Here is a 12054-nt window from a genome sequence, read left to right as displayed (position 1 = left end):
GCCAAAGTGACTCATGACTGTAATTGCAGCTCTTCAAAGGCTGAGGCAGGAGGATTTCCAAGAGGGTAAGAGCAGTTTGGAGTACTTAATGGGTGCCCAGCTGGAGCTCTTTAAAAAGGGACGTGGAGAGATAGATAGATGATAGACATATAGATGGATGATGATGGATGGATGTATAAATGGATAGATATAGATAGATAGAGAGATAGAGAGAGAGAGATAGAGAGAGAGAGATAGAGAGATAGAGAGAGTTAGAGAGAGATAGAGAGAGAGATAGACACAGAGAGAGAGAGAGACAGAGAGAGAGATGGAAAAGGTTAGGGAAAACAAGCAGTCTGATTCATTTGTTTCTCCAGCTTGATGTTTGAGCAAAATTAGTGAGCAGAGCATCAGTTGTGCCAGAGGTCGCAGAGAGAAAACTGCAGACGTCACCATTTCATTTCAGTTGTTTTTTTTAATGTTTACTGATTTATTTATGTGTGTGTGTACACGTGAATCTGCATGCTCGTGTCCATACCTATGTGTGTGAGCATGTTTCAGCATGTGTGCAGAGGTCAGAGGAAAATTAGAAGGTGGTTGATCTAAAACCTTATGAGTCCCAGGGATCAAACTCATGCCAGTAGGCTTGGCAGCAAGTGCCTTTACCGACTGAGCCATCTTGCTGGTCCACCATCATTTCATACAAGGGAAAACTCAGGCATAGAGAGGGTCTGGGTGGCAGCTGCTGATTTAATATCACACACACACATGCACACACATGCGTGCGCGCGCGCGCGCACACACACACACACACACACACACACACCATATATGCTGAGGCCTGGCTAGGGCTATGGCAAGCAGAATGCCTCCCACTCAGGCACAGCAGAAGATGGTGGTGGAGCCCACACGGGACTTCACTCTGGGGCTCTAGGAACTCATCATTCTCGTTGAAGGTTATCAAGTCCTCTTCTGTGTGAGCGCCCTCAGTCCAGACCTGAGAGAGTTCTCAGAGGAAGGGATGAGCAGAGTCCCCAGGATTCAGTCAAAATGAAAACCTTCCAAAAATAGCGAGAGAGCCCACATCTGTGAGAAAACCTTTCAAAAAGCCACTCAGGCAGGTCTACATTCATGGCTGTCTTGCTTTGCCTGTGTTCTGAACTTGAATCATCCCTGTCTCTACCTCTTGGGCACTTTAAAAAGAAACCCTGTACTCACTGCCTTTTTACAATGAATTCACTGTGGCTCTTCCTTCTGAAGGAAGGGGAAGAAGGAAGTTGGTGATTTCCATGCTGATATGCTGATTACACCACCCCCCCCCCAACTCACCCAAGACAGGGCTTCTCTGTGTAGCTCTGGCTGTCCTAAAACTGGCTTTGTAGACCAGGCAGGCCTTAAACTCACAGAGATCCTCCTGCCTCTGCTTCCTTGTGTGCTGGGATTAAAGACATGCATCACTACGGACAGTTGCTGCTTATGCTTTTAAGGGCAGGATTGGATCTGTTTGGACTGGGCCCCGGTGGTCTGGACATAGTTTCTCTTTCTGAGTTACAGAGTAAAGGCCCTCAGCTCTTCAGCTCTCTTTCCTCCTACCTCTGATCCTGAGCCTGGAAACCTACTGCTTGCAGGAAAGACGAGAGGCCTGGATCACAGTTCAGAGTGAAGGCAGTCATCTGTAAGATCCCAGGGTCCTTGGGACCCAGCAGCCTGCCTCGACAGAGCCGTGCATCAGATGTCCAGGCTTCTAGATTGTACCTTTGCAGTTCCTGGTGTGTCTCTGTATGAACATTTTCCTGTTTCCTACAGATTCCTTGTGTTGGTTATAAAGATACTCTATCACAGAATCTCTTTGGAAAAAGGCCAGAGAGGTTTCGGGTCTAGCTCTCCATGTGGATTGGATTATCACCAAGCCTCTCGGCTAGTGGTCATCTGGGTTGAACTGGATGCAAGGTCACACAGCTCTTTAGTAATCTCCATTTCCTGCAGCGTGTTCTACAATGTGGTTGTTGCTGTTCAGGTATAACAACGGGGTCACGCAGAAACTGGCACCAGGTAAGTTTTTTAAAAATTAAATAAGGAGTCAGGTCCTTAGAGGTGGCCGTTCCTTCTTTCTCATATCTTCAAACATCATACGATAGACATCCTCTTTTCTTCTCTCACTCATGCATCGCTCTTCTCCGGTGTCTGTGGTCAAGCCCTGAACATGTTTGTGTAAGCAGTTTTCCTAGCTGACATGGCGAATCCCTGTTTCTCTTTGTTGAACACACTTCCTCTCCCCTTCCTCCTTCAGGACTTCATCCGTGCATTGCTTCCTCTCAGTGCTGTGTATTACTTAGTGGCGCCATCTTGGTATGCCACTGATCTCATGCGTGCATAGATTCCCCAAAGATTGAGGCATTGCATTGCCCCCTGTGTCCTCCATATCACCTAAGACACGTGGCCACACCAAGGTAGGCCTTGCAGATGAACTTCTTCTCTACTCAGGCAGAGTAGGAATGTCGTGTCTTCACCCTCCCCAGCTGGAAGCAGATTTAGAGGCTCTGTCTTGACCTCTGACTTAAATCTGTGCAAGTTTGTTCTAAACTCTATACCCACAGGGCCAAGAAAAGGCAAAGCTGGCCACTGGAACCCTGGAAGCTGGTGCTGCATATACATCGGATCAAGACCTCTTACAGCCCTGGAAAGTTACAGGAATGTATAGCCATGCTGTTTCTGAACCAGCCCAGAACCTGTTTTGCTAGAGGTTTCTTCCCTGGGTAGGTATGTTGATGTATTATGAATGGTGCCAACTGGGACGGGAGGACATTCAGCCTGTGCCCAAACTTTTTTTTTTTTTTTAAATCCCAGTATAGCTGTCTTTCAGGTCAGGAGACTACACACTTTTTGATCTCTCTACTCATGAACCTGGAAGCCCTCGGAGTTATCTCAAGCAACCAGGCTAAGTAGGATCTCTGATTCCAATGACAATAATCCTTTGTGATTTACTGACTCTTAGACCCAAGGACATCAGATCTGGAAATGAGCTTTAAAGTCACCTCATCTCTTCTTTCTTCTCTTCCAAGAGTGTGTACCAGACCACAGCTGGCTTACTTGGAAAATGGGGCATCAACCGTCTTTCATTTATGCAACAGTAAATTCTACCTACCTACCTATGCATCCATTTTTTCCATCCAATGATTTATCTACCCGATCGATCCTTACATACTCACTGCTGCTAGGCATGCAGCCTGTGCCTAGTTCTGGCTGTAAAAACATGAAGATACGGTGCTTGCTTCCCAGCAGTTTATTCTGTGCGCGCACGCGCGCGCGCACACACACACACACACACACACACACACACACACACACACACAGATGCTTATGATTCAATCTGATGTGTACAAGTGTGAATCAAGCATGTTTTGAGCACACAGAAGTTGGTGACTAATCTCATCTCCTCTGCCTGGATAAGTGAGGAAAGAGTTTTAAGAAGTGACAAACACACACACACACACACACACACACACACACACACACACAGTCCTCAGGGAAGGAAGGGAAAGGATCCTCTAAGCCAAGAAGCAGAGAATGGTGATCACAGAAGCGATGCTCCATCCCAGTGCCCAGCTAGAGATAAGTGCTGCATTCCCTGAGAGCAGGGAACAGGAAGTGGGCATGCCGAGGAAAGCTGAGACTCGGGTGGAGAACTGATTCTTTAACTGGGAAGGCCGTGTGGGAGGCTAGTGGGGAGCCCTTCACAGTTGTGCTGAATACTAGGGTATTAGCTAGGCACTCACAAGGACCTTTGACAGTTTCCAGAGGGGCAATGTCCTATCTGTTGGATCCAAAGAAACTTGGGACAGATGACTGTCTGTGGCACTCACCAATACACTAAACCACATGCTGGCCTCTAGACACCCTCAGTATCACAGCTACCCCTGGCTCTTCTCAGCTCTTCTCATCCCTGCCTCACCCTAAACTTCTCCAGCTCCTGGCATTACTCTCTCCCTCCCCCTCTTCCCCTCCCCTCCCCTGCCCTTCCTTCCCCTCCTCTTCTCTCCCTTCCCCTCTTGTCTTCCCTTCCTTGGCCCTCTAATCTCTTTCTCTCTCTCTCTCTCTCTCTCTCTCTCTCTCTCTCTCTCTCTCTCTCGCTCTCTCTCTCTCTCTGTGTGTGTGTCTGTCTTCTTAGCCTACATACTCTCTACCTCTCTTCCTCTCCCTCCCCTCTCTCATGATCCTGGAAGGTCTGCCCTTTCCACTAGGTTGAATCTACCCCTTTCTCTGTTCTGGAGTCTTCCAATGTAATCTTCCCAAATCTACAATAAAAGTTTTCCCATCAACCATGCCTTGGAGCCGTCTTGTCCTCAGCTTATACAATATCCCATCTAAATTATTGAAAGACCTCTTTGGCTACAATAGGAAAAGACAGAAAGCATCGCTGAAGGGGAGGAATGGCACTGCTGTGCAAATGTCCTAGAAACAAAGGCTCCAGAAGAAGTGTTCAAATGCCCATACCATGTGGTTTCTTACCCATGACTCTTCAGACCATTCCCAGTCCCCTCTGGACGATCTTCCTCACTGGTCTCTGTTGACTTTCTTACTTTGCTTCTTGATTAGTACCCATTACTATCGAAGGTAAATCCCTGATTTGTTTGTTCTGTCTTCCACTATAAGGTGAGATCACCGCTAGTGCATAAGCCTTCTATGCCCTGCTCTCCACAGGATCTCCAGGCTTAACAATTAAACGAGTGTTCATACAGTGATTGGTAGAGAAAACTTGACCTTGGGGAGTGTAATGAGATTGGGATGAGGATGGCCTGTCAAGGCAACAAGCCACTGTTTTCCATATTGAGCGCACTTTATGAGTGGCTATAGCTGGTCTTAGTCAAGAGGGGATGAGTCCCTTCTCGCCAACAGCATTTGCTGCCCACATCTGAGAAATTCTGGCCCGGATTTTGCTAATGTCCTTCATTTGTGTTTCCATGCATTGCCATTCTCTGCAACAGAATCTTCCAGGGCCCTTCTGCCGTGTGCTCCTGTGTTTCAATCCCAAGTCTGTCACTGGCTGGCTAGGGAACAAAGCAGCTGCTTTTCTTGGAGCTTTATTTGTCTAGTTGTAAAATGAGAGCATTAACCGAGGACATAAAAGATGGTATCTAACATGCTATGGGTTTGATTTTTTTCTAGCTAAGGTAAGAGTTCATCTGTTTTCATTTTCCTAAAGATATGCAATAGTTATACACAAAATTTCAATAATTTTTATGTTTCTTCATTATGTCTCAATGTTTAGCTTTTTTTTTGCCATCAGAACATATGTATAGACAAGAGTTCCGCTGAACCCTTGAACATTATTTGCTATGTGTCTTTCATGTTGCCACAAAGTCTTCTCATTTATCATTTTAATTTTCTATGGAGCTAATATATCATAAGTTATTTAACCATCTCCCAGGGAATTTGGTTTCTTTCCAGGTTTTGCTATTTGAAGGAGCTCTGAACATACAGGTTTTTTTTTTTTTCTTTCTTTCTTTCTTTCTTTCTTTCTTTTTTTAAAGAGACTTTTGCCTTAGGGTAAATCCTTAGGAGTGGGATCACTGGATGAGTTTTATGGCTCTTGCAAATGGCTCTCCAAAAGGATTGTTTCAATTTGTGTTCAATTTCTGTGCAACACAGAATGCCAGTTTCAAGAAACCTTGCCAGCTTGTTTTTTTTTTTAAAATCAATTTCCTTTATTTTTTCAAGTTCAGCTTGTGTGCAGTGGAGCTTTCTGATTGTTCCTCTGTAGGGATTATCGTCAGTAGGGTTGAAGTTTTAATACAGCGCTTGGGAAATAGAAACACTCAATAGTCAGTCTGTTATTAAATAAAGAGTGAACTTAGGAGAGGCAAACACACCTGTCCTGCCCTTGAACTCATGTTTTCCGACCCCTGGTCTCCAGTTCAACTTAGTGCAAGTATTCCTCCTTTGCCTTTAGTGTGGCCCCTGTAACAGTGGCAGCGGTCTCTGCCAGTTCCAAACTGCCCAACTGTCTCTCTGGTGGATTCTTTCTTCCTCTTTGCATACTTAATGAGAGTATCTTGAATAGACATGGGCCGTCCCTTCCTTTCCCAGGGCTTCTCATGTTCACCTGAAGCCTTCGAGAGCTAGCTTCTGCTCGTCATCCCAGACCTAGCCCCTGGCTACTTAAAGACAATAATTGCTTCCCCAGTGAGTATTTTGTCTAGCTCCTTCTTTGAGTTGGAATTGATCCTTCATTCCACAAAAATTCTTGTCATCCCGCAACCCAGGTTGCTCCCTCTCTGAGTGGGAGCTCAAATCAGTATGTTTTTTCCCTCTAAGTGCTAGGCCCATTTATTTATTACAATACACTAAAAGGTCATCCCGGCAGCAATCAGCATACAATGATGACCATGATCTATTCCTGCCTCGGAGCCTAGTGGGTCAGAGAGAAGCACAAGCCTTTGTCTTTAGAGACTCTTGAGCAACTGGCCAAAATGTTAGTAGGTCAAGGGATGACAACCTGAGGCAAATCTGGTGTCTCCTATGTGGAACCAGCCCTACCGGTTTCATAGGTAACATGATGATTGTCCTACCACCAGAGTTTCCATGTGCCATCTGATATGAACGCCACTCCTGTTTAGAGCCTGATTTTATGAACCTTACACCAAGGAAAGACTAGAGAATAGGATGGGTGGTGGCCACTCTTTGGGCAGAGGCCCATGATGCTCTAGGCGAAATGAAGACCTACACGTCTAGATGTCTTCTGAAGTGAGACTCGTGGCTATTGTGGGAGGTGATAGGAAGCTAAGGCAGGCCATTGTCTCAGGCCGAAAGAAGAGGAGAATGGGGAAAGCCCAGCTCTTACTTTGCTATTGTTTGATAACTTGGCTTATTCCACTCAGTTTCTCCAGAATGCAGCTTGTTTACATATAGTAGTGCTTAGGGTTGGGCGGTTTATTTGATCTGTAGAATATATCACATAGCTCTTTTTTTTTGTTTTTTTTTTTGTTTTTTTTTTTTGTTTTTCGAGACAGGGTTTCTCTGTGGTTTTGGAGCCTGTCCTGGAACTAGCTCTTGTAGACCAGGCTGGTCTCGAACTCACAGAGATCCGCCTGCCTCTGCCTCCCAAGTGCTGGGATTAAAGGCGTGCGCCACCACCGCCCGGCTTCACATAGCTCTTATAACCCACGATCCATAGAGCAGTAAATGCTGATTGGCCCCTCTTAATGTCGCTAATCCTCCTTCACCTCTCCCTGAAAAGCCCAGGAGAGAAGGTGACCTCACTGCTCACGGCAGATGTTAGAGAGGCCTCTGGGACTCCACATTCTCAGATCACCATAGCAATGGCGATCATGCCCAGGCACAGCTGCAATCTGTTGCTGGCAGGATTTGGACTGTAGCTGTGACCGCTTGCTTCCTGTCATTAAGGCAAACCACCATCTTATTTTGTTTTGTTTTCCCCTCATGTTTTGAGTTTGCTGCTCCCCGGCGCTTGTTATTAGAACAGACATAATTAATAACTCCTGGCACGTGGAGCAGCCAGATTGGACCCTCTGCCTCCTGCTTTCTCGAACAGTCTTCTGAGCAATCCGAAAGCCTGGATTTATAGCCTGGACTGAATACAGTGGATTGTTTTGTAACCCGAAGCAAACATCATAAACTCACCACACTGACAGATGAAAAAATAAATTCTCTTTGTAGATCTTAGTAGATGTTTTACCCAGCCTCTTCAGTTAAGAACTATAAGCAATCCAGGCATGGTGGTCCATGATGTAATGCCTGCTCTTTGGAGGCTGGGGCAGGGAATTTCCAATTGAAAGCTAGCCTGGGCTACAAAGTGCGTTCCAGGACAGCCTAGGCTGCATGGGGAGAAGCTGTCTCAAAAAGTAAAACATGAAAGTAAAAACAAAATAGTTATGTTCTTTCTTAAATTCTCATTAAAAGTTGATTCTCTACCTTTCTTTGGTTACAAATCCAGAATCTTCCATTTTGGGTCCTTAGGATTTAATTTCTAAAATCTAACCCATTGAAGCCTAGGCCCATTTTTCGTAGAAAAGTTATAACAGAAGCTCAAAATTCTTGGTTTAGTTTTCATGAGGTGGTAGATAAGTTCCCATCCCCTTTTCACTGTGTGCAACCACAACTCCAGAGCCTTTTCTACTGAGGGACTTTTGTCCCCAAATACGCACCATCTCAAGCCTGCTGTCTGGACTCATTAACTTGCCTGTATTCATTGACAGGCTAGAACCTAAGTAAATCAATGTAATTATTTAATAATATTTCTGTGCTATTCCTTTTGTGTGGTTCTGTGGAGAGCAGAAATTTAATAAAACAATTAATTTACAATTTATAACCAGTGGTATATTAATAATTGCAATACAGAGTTTATTGTGTTTGAGTTACGACATTACTGTAAGCCACTGTTTCCAGAATGTTTCTATGTATTGAATCTTTGGGGAGAAACTTATCAAAATATTAAGGGCTTATACCACCCATCAGAGAGTTCAGGATAATTACATTGGATGCACCTTGGGACCCTGGAAGGTTTAGAAGATCACCAGAGGGCCTGGTGTGCAGACCATTTGGGGGAACTGTTGGCCTCATAGAAGCACTGAGAAACACAACAGACAGGAGCTGTTGCACTCTTAGGAATTTTATAAATGCTTCCCTGGAGCCTTGAGAATAGAATTTCACTAAAGATTCTGTTTACCAATGGGGATGGAGGTGTTAGTTTGGGGGCTTTGCAAATTTCAATGGAATTGCAGTTCTGGCTTGTTCTTAACTGCTCAGAGGTCTTGGGTGACTCACTCGGTCCACAAGGAGCAAGGGCACAGGCATTTTGGAGGAAGAAGGGCACATGGAGGAAGAAGAGGGAATTTAGGGGAGTGCAGAGTTTTTCTGACTGAGAAAAGTGTGGAGGAGGGTTTGCACGATGGGGGCTCAGAGGAGACTAAAGGAAGTGAATGAACTCACTCTGATGGAGAGAGACAGTCTTCGTATCCGAAAGAAAGAGGGTTCTTCCTCTCCATCTAACCTTCTCAATCATAAAAAAAGACACTTTCACCAAAGTCCTGGCATGAGCTAGAATACAAACTACAACACAATGGCCAAAAAGCCAACTTCAGCCGTATCCCACCGACTCATGCTCCTGAGAAAGGGTGAGCGACTCCTCAACGCTCAGCATCTCAGCAGAGCGCACGCCCTCCCCAAGTCCCTCTGAGAACAAGGAAGAAAGGAAATGAGGACGAATTGTGCGCACTGAAAGGTCAACCGTTGGGAATTGGACGTGAAGAAGACAGTTCTGGAAATAACTTCTCTTTATCTGGCAATCTAGATCTGCCCGTGTTACCATTAGTTGCCTTCAATGGCCCCATTGTAATGTTTGCTGATGTGGAGACTGGTATATATGGAGGGTCTTGGTTTCTAGAGTTCTGTAGGGGGCCGTGGTTGATGAGAAAGAATCAGCCCACATTTACAGATGAAGAACGAGCTTTCCTGTCCATACTGAAAAATCCCAGGGAAAATGTCTCATAATTTGTGAGCAGCTGGATGAAGAAACTGTAGATCTTCTCTGAAAAATAACAAGGTTGTAAAACCTAGGCATTAGAAGGGGTTTGAGGATCATCTTGCCCAATCTTCCTTGTGTACCAAGTAGGACACGAAGGCCAGAGCAATAAGCATGATCTGAACAACGTCGCTCAGCCAGACAGAGGTTAGAGGGAAGGGAAATCAGATCTCTTGTCTCTTAGTGAACATTTTCCATTAAAAAAATATTGTTTGGCTTTTTCAGTCAGGAAGACTGTGGGCTTTCCTTGGGTGACAGGTTATCTTCCAGACTTCTGACCTTTGGCACTCGTCTGAGGCAGAGCTGAAGAATCTCACATATTGTGAAACAAACTTTTCAGCCTGACTTACTGTATTGCCTTTACTTTCTCTTGAATATGTATACATCTATAAGCATATCTATGTATATAAATGTATCCACATACATACAGTCTTAAGTGAAAGTGGAGGGCAAGGCAGAAAGATAACTCCAATCCTTTGGGACTATTCTTGCCCATAGTTCAGGATTTAACATTTGTTGTGTATACACTATGGTTTCTAGACATTTTTCTTTGAATCCTCCCAGTGCCAATGCAAGGTATGGGCTATTATTGTCCTCATTTTATAAATGGGGAAACAGTGTCATAGGAATTCCCTAAATTGCACAACTGGAGGATAAGAGGTGAAAGCCAGGTTGGGGCTGAAGCTGGGGTTCAGGCCCCTCCCACCACAGAGTGGATCTTTGGAATCGCCCCTCCTGGAGTGGGAAAGCTCCCCACACTCATACAAAGGCCTCAGCACACTGCTTCCCCACAATCCTCTGCTTTTTATTTTTTCAGAAATGACTAATTATTTCACTCAGAAAGACCTCAATTATTACCCCAAACAACTTACTTCCAAATAATTGGCTATTTCCCTTGTTTTTAATGTTGGGGGGGGGAGTAAATAAACCTAACCGGTTATTTTTCTTTTCTGCTCCAAGCTTTACTAGAACAAAAACAATCATAGTAAGATGTCAAAAATAAATTTTAAATGTGCAAATGAGGGATAAAGGCACCTCTTCCCTGAGACACTCCAAAGACATTTAAATAGAACTCATATGTGTTCTTCGTGTGAAATACAGTGGCCACAGTGCCAATGAGGCTGTTAGCAGGGCAGTAATGAGAATGAGCTGGGGGACAAATAAGGGATTGCAAAATAAGTTCACCAAGTTGCAGCCGGGAGCTGATTGGAAATCTGCACTGCCGTGTCCTGGCGATCAACGCTGACCCCTGGAGACGTCTTGGGTTTTTTCCAGTTGCTCCTTCTGTTCACGGGTAGACTCCGGGGCCTTTCCAGTGACTATCCCCGAGCCAGACACCATGGGGAAGGGAGCAGTAAACAGTTGGTGTGCTTAGGGAGTGTCTGTGTGGCTCAGGAACTTGACTTGGGTGACAGTGAGCAAAGTTTACACTCAAGAGACCAACTCAAGAGACCATTGGAGTTTGTCATTCCAGGGTTAGGGTTGGGCATGGCAGTGTTTCCCTTCAGTCTCAGCTCTTGGGAAGCAGTGGATCTAGTCTGTACAGGAAGTTCCTGGCCAGCCAAGGCTGCATAGTGAGACCTTGTCTTAAAAAAACAAAAAAGTTATTGAGGCAGGGTAAATTTCATGGCTTGATGGTTGGTGGAGCTTGCTACCACCTCAGGGACACGAGTGACAACTCATTTCTTAGAAGGGGATCCCAGAGAGAGGAAGGGACCATCCAGAGTAACACTCCATTACTGTTAGTGATCCTGTCTATTCACTGGATTTTATATTCTGTACTTTACATACTTTACAATACTTACAATTAGGTATTTAGAGATGAAGAAACAGAACTGAGAACTCTTGCTTACCATCCTTTGTGTAGTTCCTCCTAGAGGGAAGATCTGAATTCCAGTGTGCGCATGTGACTGAAAAGTTCATCATCTTTTTTTTTTTATTAGATCCGGGACTAGCATCTACAGACAATTTTATCTCACCGAAAGGTCTCTTTTTTATCACAAAGAACCTCTGAGTGTGCTTCCTAATTTATAATTATAAGGAATTAGAGGGCTGACGATGAGCAGATCCGAGGAGAGTGAAAGGGAGCGCAGGTTGTCAGACCTCCTGATCGTAAAGCATACAGATTGGCTTACATATGAAGATAAGAATTACAACAGAATGCTGCATTGCAGACATGCAAACAATGGCTGTGGGCTATTGGAACAGCGCACACAGTCTGGCTGGGAAAGGGGGCTACTTCACAGGGTCGGTGCAGTGTCCTTGAGGTCTTGAAACATATCCAAACTTATCAGTCAGAGGACAGAAGCACATCCCAGGAAAATGGACAGACATGTGCAGCGCCTCCCTAGCCCCAAATGGTGGAAGGAAGTGTCCTGTTGATTTCAGAGTTTTCAGTAGCTGCATGAGGTGGCAAAGATGAAGAGGAAAAGTTGTCAAAAGGGATGTGTGCCCAGCCAGAACATCTTACCTCCGTTTTGTAAGCAGTGGACCAGAAGGGGGGTTTTTTAATGTGGGAGTGTACCTTGACTATA

This window comes from Microtus oregoni, unplaced genomic scaffold (genome assembly GCF_018167655.1).
Source record: "Microtus oregoni isolate MIOR12 unplaced genomic scaffold, Mior012 000029F_ref0000214, whole genome shotgun sequence".
Taxonomy (NCBI): Eukaryota; Metazoa; Chordata; class Mammalia; order Rodentia; family Cricetidae; genus Microtus; species Microtus oregoni.
This window is presented reverse-complemented; position numbering follows the sequence as displayed.